Source organism: Micromys minutus (assembly GCF_963924665.1).
Source record: "Micromys minutus genome assembly, chromosome: 9".
Lineage (NCBI taxonomy): Eukaryota > Metazoa > Chordata > Mammalia > Rodentia > Muridae > Micromys > Micromys minutus.
The window spans coordinates 35,393,477-35,407,924 of record NC_137978.1 but is presented as its reverse complement, the minus strand read 5'-3'; the positions used below and the strand labels follow the sequence as shown (position 1 = coordinate 35,407,924).

At 40.1% G+C, this 14,448-nt stretch overlaps 1 pseudogene across 1 annotated transcript; it reads left to right on the top strand.

The window, feature by feature from the left end:
- The first annotated feature begins 4,331 nt into the window (after positions 1-4,331).
- Positions 4,332-5,327, top strand: LOC308423972 (olfactory receptor 2A12-like; annotated as a pseudogene). The gene has a single exon. The product of its transcript is annotated as an olfactory receptor 2A12-like (transcript).
- The last annotated feature ends 9,121 nt before the right edge of the window (positions 5,328-14,448 follow it).

Genomic DNA, 14,448 nt, shown 5'->3' with positions numbered 1-14,448 from the left:
ATGCCATGATACTTCTGATTAGTGCTGGTAGGCAGTACTGCTGTGTAAATTCACCGATCATAGACAATGTGATGCTCGCCAATGCCACTGAATAGTCCTTGAGATTACACACCATTACCCAATATTTCAACCAGCAAATGTTCCACACTAAACAACTTCTATAGCATAGATCACAGGAAAAGGTAGTCAATCATCAGGACATAAAGAGTTTTGGAGCTTTTGTTGCCATTTTCTTTTTGTTGCCTTGATTTATAAATCAAACTGTAGCCTCAAGCATTCTATTTACTTAGGTGTTATAAAGCCAAAGATTATTCTCAGATATTCTGTCCTTACTACAATAAAATTTCCTTAATTATCATTTACATAATTAACCTTTTTTTATTTGCTGTGTTTATGGAGCAGCTCACAGAAATTTTTTTCCCCCAAAACAGTGTTTCTTTATGTATGATTGGCTATCCTGTAACTTGTTCTGAAGACCACACTGGCTTTGAACTTATAAAAACCCAACTGTCCTTACCTCCTAAATTGTCAGATTAAATTTATGAATCACCCCTGTCCTGTGCTCACAAGCACTCTAAAACCATATCAATCTAAACAGGAAGGACTTTATACTCCCATGTTATTTTTCCGGATACTTATGAATCCTAGACTCATACAGAGGGTAGAGATGGATATTCAAGGTCATGGACCAAGGCAGGTACTTGTGTCTGGTGCAGCACATCATCATATTTTATTCTTGAAAGCCTGGAAGGGAAGAGGTTACTAAGGGAATTATATTGTGGAGAAAATCAATACAGAAACAGTAAGTTAAAGAATATGCTACACAGTTTGATATATATGGTTCAGCATTATTATGTGCATTCTAAAGACATGAGCCCCTTGGAGAGATACCTTTGTCCACTGGTGTGGGGATGTCACTGTACTTCCATGTTACTGTTTCTTGGTTAGCTCTTTTTCTTTTTTGTATCAGCTTATGTGTATGAGCATCTTGCCTCCAGCTCTATACCATGCCTGATCCCTGATCAGTCACAAGAAGCTACCAGATGCTCTAGAACTTGAGATATAGATAGTTATGAATTGTCATTTGCATACTGGAAACTACACTGAGGACTCTAACTGAGGAAGAAATTGTCTTTTTCTGAAAGCTACCCTCCAGCCCCCATTGTTGTTTTCTCTTCATTAGCACCAAGGTATCTGGATAACTTGTTCAGATATTACACAGTAAGGAAGGGGGGTCTTTGGTTTGACTCAAAGTAGTTAAGGTAGGAAGAAGAGTTTGATTGAAATATAGTCTCATCACTGCTTGTCAGAGCTCAGGGTTTGGAGTGTGAAAGGATTCACAGGAGAACTTGTGTTCTTGACTTGATTATCTGTCTCCTGTTCTCTGCACTGTGCTCATCCGCCTGTTAGTTTAGAAAAGGGAACCTCTCACCCATGGTCTGTTTCCTCCTGCTATTCTCCCACGGGCCTCACTTCTAGTTTTCTTGTTGACAGCATCCTAGGAATCATCTTAGAATCCCTACTGGGAGCAGAATTGAGTCTTTTCCAGCTCTCCTTGGGAAGCTAAGAGAAGGGACAGGGTTATAAAACCTCAGCTGCTGGTCTAACTGAAAAGATGTGAAGATGTTTGAGTTTGCCTTTGTTAAGCAGAATTTTATAGACACCATTTTTATAGTTCAGGGTTGCCTGGTCCTTGCAGAGGAATTGGGAGATTCAGCCCCTCAAACTCCATAGCACTTGGGAATTTTTCTGGAGATTGGGCTGCATAAAATCCTGTCCCTCTCAACTTTGATCCTTTAGGGAGAATTCCCCCTTAGTCTTGTTCTTACAAGACACAGTATCAGCCACTGGAGTCACATTCCCTGGATTTTCAAGTGGTAAAATGATCACTGGTGTTTGGCTTGTGGGTGGGTTCAGAAATACAATGGACTGCAGTTGAGTAGAGGTGAAGCCATCCATCTCCTTGTCCTCTGTGATTATATCTCAGATTGCCAATTCTCTTACCCCATTGCCTCCTTATCTTTCTTCTCTGTCTCAACCTTGTTTCATTCTTTTTCCTTTCTACTTTTATTAACATAATGAACATTTACAGAGAGTTCGTTTGTTTCAAATCATGTTGATAAAAAATCCAGAGGCCGGAGCTCGAAGATCTTAAGTGAAGCTGAAAGGCCTATCCATGAGAGAGAAGTGATGCTTAGAGTCTATGAAGGTGTCTTCCCACACCAGAGAGACACAGCTTGAAAGCTATTGTGGGCATTGTCATCATGATTGTCATTTCTGGGGTGAGGCTTGTAAGTATGCTGTAGCATAATCAAATCTCAAACTCATGACATAATACAAATTTCTTTGGAATACTGATCCTAAGCCTTCCAGATGCTTGCTTTGGAGGTTAGGGTTACCATGTGCAGTATCATTTAGCCTGGAATTCAATCCTGATGTCTTTATTTGTGATATTGGACAAATAGATTTGGGCCTCATGGCCTGGTGGAACACTATAAGCTAATCAGATGCTGTTAGTTTCGGAACTGTGGAGGACTAAACGGTTTTTCTATGCTATGAAAACTCCACCTCAAATACTCTTTCCCAGGATTTTTCTACCTTCAGCAGACTCCCACACTCAAACATGAGGGAATCTCACCAGGAGAGCTCGTCTGGAGTTACCCATCCAGTTCTGACCTAAGAGCTCTGCTTTGTGCTATATCTCAATGGGCTCAGCTAAATGAACTCCTAAAATTGTATTCTTGACCTCCCACTTCAGAGTCTGTGTGCCAGAGAAGAGGGGGCAGTGACTAAGACCCAGCCACTCTGGCCAGACCCCCTCAACACCAACTTATTTCTCTCATGCCAAGATTGTAATCTGGAACAACCTGTCCTCCCCAGACCAATATTAATTTCTTCCAATATTAATACATGGACAAAAATGTTTTTTTCAGTGAGTTGTGATGTTAGCCTAAATTCAAGTGAACAATGTCATGAATATAGAACTTAAAAGGCTAAGAAATCATTCAGTCATTTGTGCTGATTAGCATGTGAGTGGAACTGTAGTTAAAACTATTTAGAGTAATGTTTGAAAATATTCTTTACATGTCTTTCCTTGAGCATATGTTGGTATATGTCTATGTGCTCGTAAATTGTTCCAGAATGATACTTAATATTTGTATTGTTTGGCAATGCACTGAACATGTCAACCTTATGGAGCTCAGTCAAGCACACACTAAAGGAATTATTGTCATTTTCTCCCCCATTGGGTGTAGTCACACTTGTTAATGCTAGCCATATGTTACTGCAGTTGTGCAAGTATTTGGTTGGGATGTGAGATCAAGAGGAAGAGGCGGGCATGGCTGTGTCTGTGCTGTTCTTCTGTGATGTCCGGATGAGTACGGTTGTGGGAACCTCTTACCTCATCAGTAGACAGATGCCTCCATGAAATTCCTTGAATAGTGTTCTGTGTTCTACAGCATCGGTTTTCATGTTTGTTCTTTTCTAACTTCTTTGTATAAATATGTTGAGTATGCCTTATTTTAGTTTTCAAGCTTACTATTATTTTTTCCTGCATGGAAAGTACTTTTTTGTGTTCCTTTAAGAAAAGCTTTGTTTACCCAATACAGGTATTTATTAGGTTTTGTTCCAAAAATTTTGATTGCTTTATATTTACCCCTGAAATCTGCACTGTATCAGTAATGGATGTTCTGTGTGTGGCGGGAGTTGGAATTTTCCTGACAAGAGACAATATGTCCCCAGTGTAGTGCACACATGCACTTCACAGTGTTTCTAATGCATACATGCTTCTATCCTTGCTCCTTTGACATATGTGCATGGGCCTGGGCTTCATTTGTTCTGTCCCTTTTTTCTATTTGTTTAATAGTTTTTTGCATGTCAGTGGTGTCCATATGTCTGTCTATCTTTCATTCCCTGTTCGTGTGTATGTGTGTGTGTGTGTGTGTGTGTGTGTGTGTGTGCATGCAGTCTGACATTGATGCGCAAACATTCCTTATCTTATTCACTGAGGCAGTGTCTCTCAGTTGATTAGAGTGCTCATTATTTTAGTGAGTGTAGCATGCCCTTCTTGTTTTGGGGATTTCCTGTTGCTGCCATTTTAGAGATGAATTGAGAGTTTGTGATAGCATGTGACCTGTCCTATGTTATGTAGTGTTTCCAGGAGTTTTGTGAGATGCTTTAGATATTCATCATAATCCCAAGAATTGACTGTCATCAGTCTCATTGTATAGATGAAGAGAATGAGGCTTTGGCAGTGACAACTGTCTAGTCCCTTGGAACACCATCAGTGCTTTACCATTGGGTAATCTTTCTTTTGTACCTCTACAGCTAACATGCATCAGTTGACACACATAATAATGGATTCCACTACATCCCCCACCATGTGGATGATTCCAGGGCAGAACCAAAGTTGGGTTTCAGAATTCATCCTGATTGGCTTCTCCAGTGACCCCACAACCAACAGCATCCTCTTCATTGTCTTTCTTCTCATCTACCTGAGCTCAGTCCTGGGCAACGGGCTCATCATCATGCTGGTCTGCCTGGACACACAGCTGCACACTCCCATGTACTTCTTCCTCTGTACCCTCTCCCTGTTGGATATGAGCTATGTCACCACCACCATACCCCAGATGTTGGTGCATCTTCTTGCTCACTCTCAGATCATCTCCTTTGCTGGCTGCTGGGTGCAGATGTATGTGTTCTGTGCCTTGGGTATAACTGAGTGCACCTTCTTTATTGTGATGGCTTATGACAGGTATGTGGCCATTTGCTTCCCACTGCGTTATACTGTCATCCTCAACTGGGGTCTGTGCATATGGTTGGCAGCAGGGTCTTGAATCTGTGGTTTCTTTTCCTCTCTGTTACATACTTTCCTCACCATGAGTCTGCCATATTGTGGACCCAACAGGGTCAACCACTACTTCTGTGAAGGTCCTTCAGTGAGCAGCCTGGCTTGCATGGATACCCACCTCATTGAGATGGTGGACTTTGGGTTAAGTGTTTTTGTGGTCATCATTCCAATTACCCTCATTGTGACCTCCTATATTCATATTGTCATGGAAATTCTCAAGATCAAGTCCACCCAGGGCCGCTGCAAGGCGTTCTCTACCTGTGCCTCCCATCTGACTGTGATCACATTGTTCTATGCTCCAGTCACTTACGTCTACATGAGGCCCAATTCTAGCTACTCTCCTGAGCGAGACAAGCAGATCTCACTCTTTTACAATACCTTCACAGCCTTGCTCAACCCTGTGGTCTACAGTCTGAGAAACAAGGACATCAAGAGAGCATTTCTCAAGGTGATGAAACGTGGTAAGGTGGACTGGTGAGCTAGCATCCTGAAAAGCTAGAATTAGATTATTCACTATTTAAGAAAACTACAGAATCTTTCTTTTGTGAAATTGATCTGTGCATTTGAACCCATATAGTTTTTAGTAATTGAGACAAAACATCATGAGACTCATATTTGTGTCTTGATTGACAGTTTTCACCAAGGTGTAATTTTAAATACCTCATTAATGTTACTAGATAGTAATGGCAATGGTTCATTTGTTGCTTATCTTTGTATATCTTGGGCATGACCTTCTCTGCTCTCACAGAGAAGGTGGAATCTTATTTCACCTGATCTTAGGGCTTTACTACAGTGAACAAACATCATGGCCAAGGAAACTCTTATGATTGCAGCAGTTAATTGGGACTGGCTTCTAGGTTCAGAGGGTTAGTTCATTCACATCAAGTGGGGAGCATGTCAGTGTCCAGGCAGGCATAGTGCAGAAGGATCTGAGAATTCTGCACCTTCATCTGAAGGCTGTTGGGAGAAGACTGGCTTTCAGAATGAGAATCTTAAAGCTCACACTCATACTTACCCACTTTGTACAAGTCCATTTCTACAAATAGTGCTACTCTCTGGACCAAGCATATTAAAACTACCATATCATCCTATACCAAAGGTAAAAATGGGTGAAAATACTCATAACAACCCAGATTTTCAAAAGTGGTCTGCTTTTATTTCCACACATTCTTTTGGCCAAAGCAAGCAGTATTGTTCAACCAGAGAGTAGGAGGTGAGAAGTTTTTTTTTGTTTTTTGTTTTTTTGTCTGTTGAGAAGCAGTACATGTGGTCATAGTCTAATATGTTGGGTCCCCTACCTATAAAACAGCAAGCCACATTTATCAGGTGACCTGGTTTTGTTCACAGAAAACAAGTCTGTCTAGAGAACAACAAAAAAACATGCCATCTGTGGATAGCGTAACACTAGTGACAAAAGAAGTCGGAGGCACTATGTGCCAAGTGCCACATCATGTGTTGTCATGACAACATTATGCTGGTAGTTCGTGACACAGAATCAATACAACTCAGACAGCAAAATTTGCATGTATGTTCAGTGTGGTCTATTGGTAACAATGGGACCTCTCCTATGAAATGATGTGTTGCTGAAAGAGAAGGAGACAGATTATCATCAGAACATCTCAATGCCCACTCTAAGATGTAGGCAGTATCAAAGAGTGTGTCTCACCTTTGGCTGTCCACTGCTGATTTCCTTTCTTCCCTATGAAGGGGGTGGGTAGTAACATATTCAGAGTACCTCTTCACTCACCAGTCAGAAAATTCCTCTATGATTCAGTGTCAGAACCATTCTCTTATTTGGTTTCAGCCCCTCTAATTTTATTCTGTGGCCACACATTTTGAAGATTGAGTATCATTCACTCATAGCTAATGCTGAGTGCTATAGTTTACATATATATTTATTTTGTAAGACATCTCATACATCCTAGGATACTCTGAAACTTCCCACATTACTAAAAAGTAACCTTGAAATTTTTTATCTTTCTTCCTCTGCCTCCCAATATTTGGATTCTGAGATGAGGTACCATACCTGGGGGGGAATTCTTTGATGATGTCCTTTGATTATAAAAGTTTTCAAATTGGTAAAATTCAATTCAGGCATTATTTTTTTGACACAGATTAACTGTATAAAGTTCTGTCTTGCCTGAAAATCAGTGTACGACCAAATAAACTTAAACTCAAAGAGATCCTTCAGCTTCCAGCCTACTTAATGAGATAAAAGGCATACCCCACTACTCTGGCCAAGCATATGAATCTTATTATTTTTCAGTAGATCTACAAGCTTGTTTTCTTGATCTCATGTTATGGAGATTTACTCATTTTGATTTTAGGTCCTTTTAGGATTTTATTTTATTTTTTTTCAACTTACTATTCTTATTGATTATTTATTTGAAATTTTTTTGAATATATTTTTTTTAGTCAGTACTTGATTTTTTTCAAGGGCTTGACAGTATGCATTGAAAACCTAATAGTTACAATAAGCGTAAAGTACATGCAAAACAAAACGCAACATGGAAATAGTCAAAGTCTTCTTGTTTGTAAATATATGTATATTTTTTTTTTTGTTTTCTTTATTTCTTGGACTTCATACAGTCTGTGAATTGTTTCTGGGGGAGTGCAAGCCTCTGGGGTTAGCATCCCACTATCAGTGACTGCATATTATGTCTGTTCTTTTGTGACTGGGTTATCTCACTCAGGATGATATTCTCTAGATGCAGCCATTTTCTTAAGAATTTGGTAAAGTCATTGTTTCTGGTGGCTGAATAGTATTCCATTGTGTATATGTACCACAATTTTTGTATCCATTCATCTTCTGAAGGACATCTGGATTCCTTCCAGCTTCTGGCTATTATAAATAGAGCCGCTATGAACATTGTGGTGCATATATCTTTGTTGTGTATTAAAGTGTCTCTGGGGTATATGCCCAGAAGTGGAATAGCTGGGTCTTCAGGTAGTACTATATCCAATTTTCTGAGGTATCGCCAGACAGATTTCCAGAGTGGTTGTATTAGCTTGCAACCCCACCAACAGTGGAGAAGTGTTCCTCTTTCTCCCCAGCCTCGCCAGCATCTGCTGTCATCTGAGTTTTGGATCTTGGCCAATCTGACTGGTGTGAGGTGGAATCTCAGGGTTGTTTTGATTTGCATTTCCCTGATGGCTAAGGATGTGGAGCACTTCCTCAGATGTTTCTCGGCCATTCGGTGTTCCTCAACTGAAAACGTTTTGTTTAGCTCTGTACCCCATTTTTAATAGGGTTATTTGATTCTCTGGTGTCTAGCTTTTTGAGTTTCTTGTACACCTTGGATATTAGGCCTCTATCTGATGTGGTGTTGGTAAAGATCTTTTCCCATTCTGTTGGTTGCCGTTTTGTTTTCTTGATGATGTCTTTAGCCTTACAGAAACTTTGCAATCTCATTAAATCCCATTTGTTAATTTTTGACCTTAGAGCTTGAGCCATTGGTGTTTTGTTTAGGAAATTTTCTCCTGTACCTATGTGTTCTAAGGTTTTCCCTACTTTCTCATCTAATAGTTTCAGTGTATCTGGTTTAATGTGGAGATATTTGATCCATTTACACTTGAGCTTTGTACAAGGAGATAAGAACGGGTCTATTTTCATTCTTTTGCATGCTGAGTGCCAGTTGGACCAGCACCATTTGTTGAATAGGCTGTCCTTTTTCCATTGAATGTTTACTGCTCCTTTGTCAAAAATCAGGTGACCATATACATGAGGGCTCATTTCTGGATCTTCTATTCTATCCCATTGATCCACATGCCTATTTCTGTACCAGTACCATGCAGTTTTCAGCACAATTGCCTTGTAATATAGCTTGAGGTCAGGGATAGTGATTCCTGCAGATGTTTTTTTGTTGTTGAGGATGGATTTCGCTATTCTAGGTCTTTTGTGATTCCATATGAAATTGCACATTGATCTTTCCAATTCCATGAAGAACTGGGTTGGAATTTTGATGGGGATTGCATTGAATCTGTAGATTGCTTTTGGTAGGATGGCCATTTTTAAGATGTTGATTTTTCCAATCCATGAGCATGCGAGATCTTTCCATTTTCTGAGATCCTCCTCAATTTCTTTCTTTAGAGGTTTGAAGTTCTTGTCATACAGGTCCTTCACTTGCTTAGTTAGAGTCACACCAAAGTATTTCATAGTTTTTGTAACGATTGTGAAGGGTACATTTTCCCTAATTTCTTTCTCCACCTGTTTGTCCTTTGAGTACAGGAAGGCTACTGATTTGTTTGAGTTAATTTTGTATCCGGCCACTTTGCTGAACTTGTTTATCAGCTGTAGGAGTTCTCTGGTGAAATTTTTGGGGTCACTCAAGTACACTATCATGTCATCGGCAAAGAGTGATGTTTTTATCTCTTCCTTTCCGATTTGTATCCCCTTGATCTCCTTTTGCTGTCTAATTGCTCCAGCCAGGACTTCCAGTACTATGTTGAATAGGTAGGGGGAGAGTGGGCAGCCTTGTCGAGTCCCTGATTTTAGTGGGATTGCTTCAAGTTTCTCGCCATTAAGTTTGATGTTGGCTGTTGGTTTGCTGTATATTGCTTTTATTATGTTTAAGTATGGGCCTTGGATTCCTGTTCTTTCCAGGACTTTTAACATGAAGGGGTGTTGGATTTTGTCAAATGCTTTCTCAGCATCTAGTGAGATGACCATGTGATTTTGGTCTTTGAGTTTGTTTATATGGTGGATTACGTTGATGGATTTCCTTATGTTAAACCATCCCTGCATCCCAGGGATGAAGCCTACTTGGTCATGATGAATGATTGTTTTGATGTGTTCTTGGATTCGGTTTGCGAGGATTTTGTTGAGTATTTTTGCATCAATGTTCATAAGTGAGATTGGTCTGAAGCTCTATTTCCTTGTAGGGTCTTTGTGTGGTTTAGGTACAAGGGTTATTGTAGCCTCAAAAAATGAGTTGTGTAATATTCCATCTGATTCTATCTTTTGGAATAGTTTGGCGAGTATTGGTGTTATATCCCCAATAAAAGTCTGATAAAATTCTGCACTGAACCCGTCTGGACCTGGGCTTTTTTTGGTTGGGAGACTTTTGATGACTTATTCTATTTCTTTAGGTGTTATAGGGTTATTTAGATGGTTTACTTGGTCCTGGTTTAACTTTGGGACCTTGTATCTGTCTAGGAATTTATCCATTTCCTCCAGATTTTCCAATTTTGTGGAATATAAGTTTTTGTAGTAGGATCTGATAACAGTGTGGCCCAATCACACTCACTTCCTACCCTCCCAGGTGTACTCCTGACCCTTGTGCCTTTCCCTACCAATAAAAGGAAAAGAAAAGAAATCAAAGGAAAATCACACCATCTAATTAGTGTACCTCTGTTCTTACTAATGCACTGTCAAACTTTCAATGTCCAGTCCCTAAAGAAAACTGAGTCCTTCCTCATCTCCAAACTTTGTCAGAAACCATCAGCTGTGGAGACATACACATCAGTCATCACCCCATCACTCTTTTTCTGAGCTCTTGTCAATGAATTTCTGTCCACAGTATTCTTTTTTTTTTTTTATGTGTATGGGAGGAGTGGTCAGAGAAGCTTTCAGTGTCTCTCATACTCACCTGTGAGTCTGCAGTCTTCACTTATTACCACTGCAAAGCTTACTTACACATCACAGCCTATAGCAACATGGATCCCTGACTTTCTCTCAGTCTGGTGACAGCTTGGACACAAACAAGATGGAACTCACCAAATATCAGTGTGCATGCACAGATATCTCTAGCAGACTATGAATGCATAAGAAAGTGACCCAAGTGGCTTATTCCTGCTACATTCTCACCATAGTCTGAGCCTGTGGTTCCCATGTGCTATTCTCTATGGTGAAATAAGGAGGACCAAAATCATACTGGTTATGCATGGTTCTGTGTGACATGTGTTCCCCAACTAAAAATGGAAAAGGAGCCCTGTGACATGCTTCTGGGATGTGTCTGAAGAAGTCGGTTAGGAGAAACTCTTTCAGGGGACAAAACACTACACGGGAGATTTGGCTGTTCTATTGGTTTAGAATGAGAATGTTGTTCTAGTTATATTCTATATTTATGAGCTCATTGTGGCCCATGAATTGGTTACATAGTCAATGAACATCCATGGACTTTAATTGTAAGATTGGAGAGAGTGTGTGTGGTGAGATCTATGGGTTGTCTTCCTAGAAATTTGTGAAACCTGATAAGATGCCTCTGTCTTATGAGCATCAACATCAAAGGTGTACTGAACAGGAAGGATGACAAGAAGTAAGGAGATGGGATGGCATTGCCTGCAGAAACTTGTCAGCCTATTTCTGGCCATCTCCTCACTGCTTGTCATGGTTGTTGTCACTTCCTTTCCAGGCACTGTAAGATGAATTATCTTAATATATGTGTAAATAATAAATTAATCCAGCAACTATATATCTATGTCTTTGCTAATCTCCTATATTACACAGAGAACACAAGATTTATTTCAAGCTGCACCTCAATAGCTGAGAAGTTAAAGGATCGACCTTAACCATTAACCCTACCACTCATGATTTTATAATGCTTGAATTGACATTAGTATTGATCTGGCTCTTTGACTTCAGATGTTTATTATTATGGTGTCTTCTCAGACTTTCTCCTCCTCATCTTGACCTGAAATTCCTTTTTGTCTCTCATCTTCCCATGGTTTATGTAGCCTTCCTGTCTATTTTTTCTTCTGCTCAGAATTGTGTGATCAGTATTTATGATAATACAGAGAATAAGTAGTAATAATTGCTTACACAACCTAGAGACAGGAGATTCCCTGGATTTAAACAAGATATAATGTCAGAGAAATCAACATTCGAATAATACAGTGGTAAACTTTGCACAATGTACAAAAACATTAAAAACACAAATTGAGAAAACCTTTTGATGTACTCAGCTTCTAAAATGAGCCAATTTTCAGAGTCTATTAATGGGAAATTATCAGCTGGGAGCTAATTAGAGAGTCCTTGGCTGTAAGAGCTATGGTTTTGCTTGCTTCTTCTTTCTCAAAACTCACCATTTTCTCCTTATGGTCTGTGGGTCCCCCTGGTGCAAAATGAAACCTCTAGAGTTTGACTTTTATTTTATGCTAACCTCAGACCTTGGTGTATTCTCATGACCACTGTAGTTTAGGCCCAGCCCTGAGTAGTAGGAATGATTTTTTTTGTTTAGAGCCCAGGTCCATAAAGTAGATTGAATTCACACAATTAATCATATGATAGACTTGGCAGAGTCTGTCTCACCCAAGATGCAAGTTGCCAGGTCCTGGAATTTGTACTACTGTTCAATAGCTGGGTGACCTTTGTGAAACTGCTCAAGTCTTCTGGGCCAGTGTTCATTATCTGGACAATGGGGAAATTATCTGTGCCATTATTGACACTTTCTTGTTGGTGCTATCATTAAAAAAGTCAGGGTGTGCAGCTGGGAGCAGCCACGAGACTGTGCCATGTCTGCCAACATTTTTAGTCCTCACTCTGTAGAGGAATTTTAATGTTAACATCCAAAGACTGTCAAGGTCTTTGTGACTCAGCTGAAATGAACGTGTTTAATCTCTCTGCCTGGAATACAGACAAGCCCTTACTGCACACCTTTAATCCCTAATACTAAAGGTAAAGTTAATGTGTAGAATGATGCAACCATGTTTGAAAATGTCTAAATGAGTTGACAAATCTGAGAAATATTTGAGAGAATGAGTCATCAATAGTATTCACAAAACTCTCATGAGAACACAGGGGTGAGAGGTGATTTCAGAGAGCAGTGCAGAGAAAGACAGAGAAAAACAGAGACAGAGGCAGAGAAACAGAAGCAGAGAGGGCAGAGAGAGAGCGGGGTGGGTGAGGCAATTTTACTGGGCCAGTTTTACAAACATAGTTTACAAGTAAAGACAGAATGATCCAGAGAATTGGGAGTCAAAAGATTAGAACAAATTGCCAAAGTTACTTTGAAGCCAAGCAGAGCATTTCTGCAAGAAGTTAAAACAATCAAATTAGAATCAATCACCTTGGAGAGACATTTGGACTAGAACAGCTGAATTGAACCAGTCAGCCAGTGTTCTGAAAGAACTAAAAAAAAACGAGTTTATGCTTTTGGTGTATAACAGGTGCTCAGACCATCCACCACCAGAAACAGCGGAGATCCAGGGACACAGGCCTAATGTAAAGGCATTCCAAGCAGCCAGGGAGCAGAGAGATCTCTACTGAGTGTGGGGAAAGTGCACTCCTTCCCGCTTAGTTCAGGGAACCAGGATCACTGCATTGGGCTGTCTGTTTCTAGCTGGAGGACTTTGGGTGCAGAACAGTCATTCAGACAATCCGCCACCAGGAACCGTGAAGATCCAAGGACACAGGCCTGGTGAGCAGGTGTTCCGTGTAGCTGAGGAGCGAAGAGATCTCTGCCAAACACGTGGAAAGTGCGATCCACACGCTTGGTTCAGAGAACCAGGAACCCAGCATTAGTCTGTCTCTTCCCTGCCGGTGACATTTGGGTGTAGAACAGGCGCTCAGGACATCCGCCACGAAAAACACAAAAAAACACAGCGATCCAGGGACACAGACCAGGTACAAGGGAAAGGCAAGAACCAATCACTGACAACAAGACCACATATGAACACAGACAAGAAGATACCAAGTGGAAAGTGAAAGAACATACCCAGTAAAACCAAGACAACTTGGCAACACCAGAACCCAGCTCTCCCATCACAGCAAACAGTGGAATGCCAAACACTCCAAAAAAAAAGAAGAATCAGACCTGAAATCGTACCTCAAGATGATAATAGAGATCATTAAACAAGAACGGGAGGAAAAGCATAAAGAATTAGAAGCCTTAAAAGAAGAAACATGAAAAACACTCAAAGAAATCAAAGAACGAGAGGAAAACAGAACCAAAGAGATGAAGGAATCGAAGAAGGAATTTAAAACAGAAATAGACACAATAAAGAAAACACTAAAAGAGTCAACCCTAGAGTTAAAAAAACCTAAAAAAGTAACCAGGAGTCACAGATGCAAGCATTTCCAACAGACTACAAGAGATGGAAGAGAGAATCTTGTGGGCTGAAGACAAGATCGAAAACATAGACAAATCAGTCAGAGAAGATGCGAAAACCAAAAAGCTCCTAAGCCAAAATGTTCAGGAGATTCAGGACACTTTTTGAGAAGACCAAACCTAAGGATAATAGGAATAGAAGAGGGAGAAGAATATCAACTAAGAGGCACAGTAAATATCTTCAACAAAATCATAGAAGAAAACTTCCCTACCCTTAAGAATGAGATGACCATGAGCATAAAACAAGCCTACAGAACTCCACATAGGTTGGACCAGAAAAGAATTCCTCCCGACACATAATAGGCAAAACGCCAACGGCCCAAAGCAAAGAAAGAATACTAAAAGCAGTAAGGGGGAAAGGTCATGTAACATATAAAGGGAGACCAATCAGAATTACACTGAAATTCTCAATAGAGACTATGAAAGCTAGAAAAGCCTAGACAGATACCATGGAGAACCCTAAGAGAGCACAAGTGCCAGCCCAAGCTGCTATACCCAGCAAAACTATCAATCACCATAGATGGAGAGATGAAGATATTTCAAGACAAATCT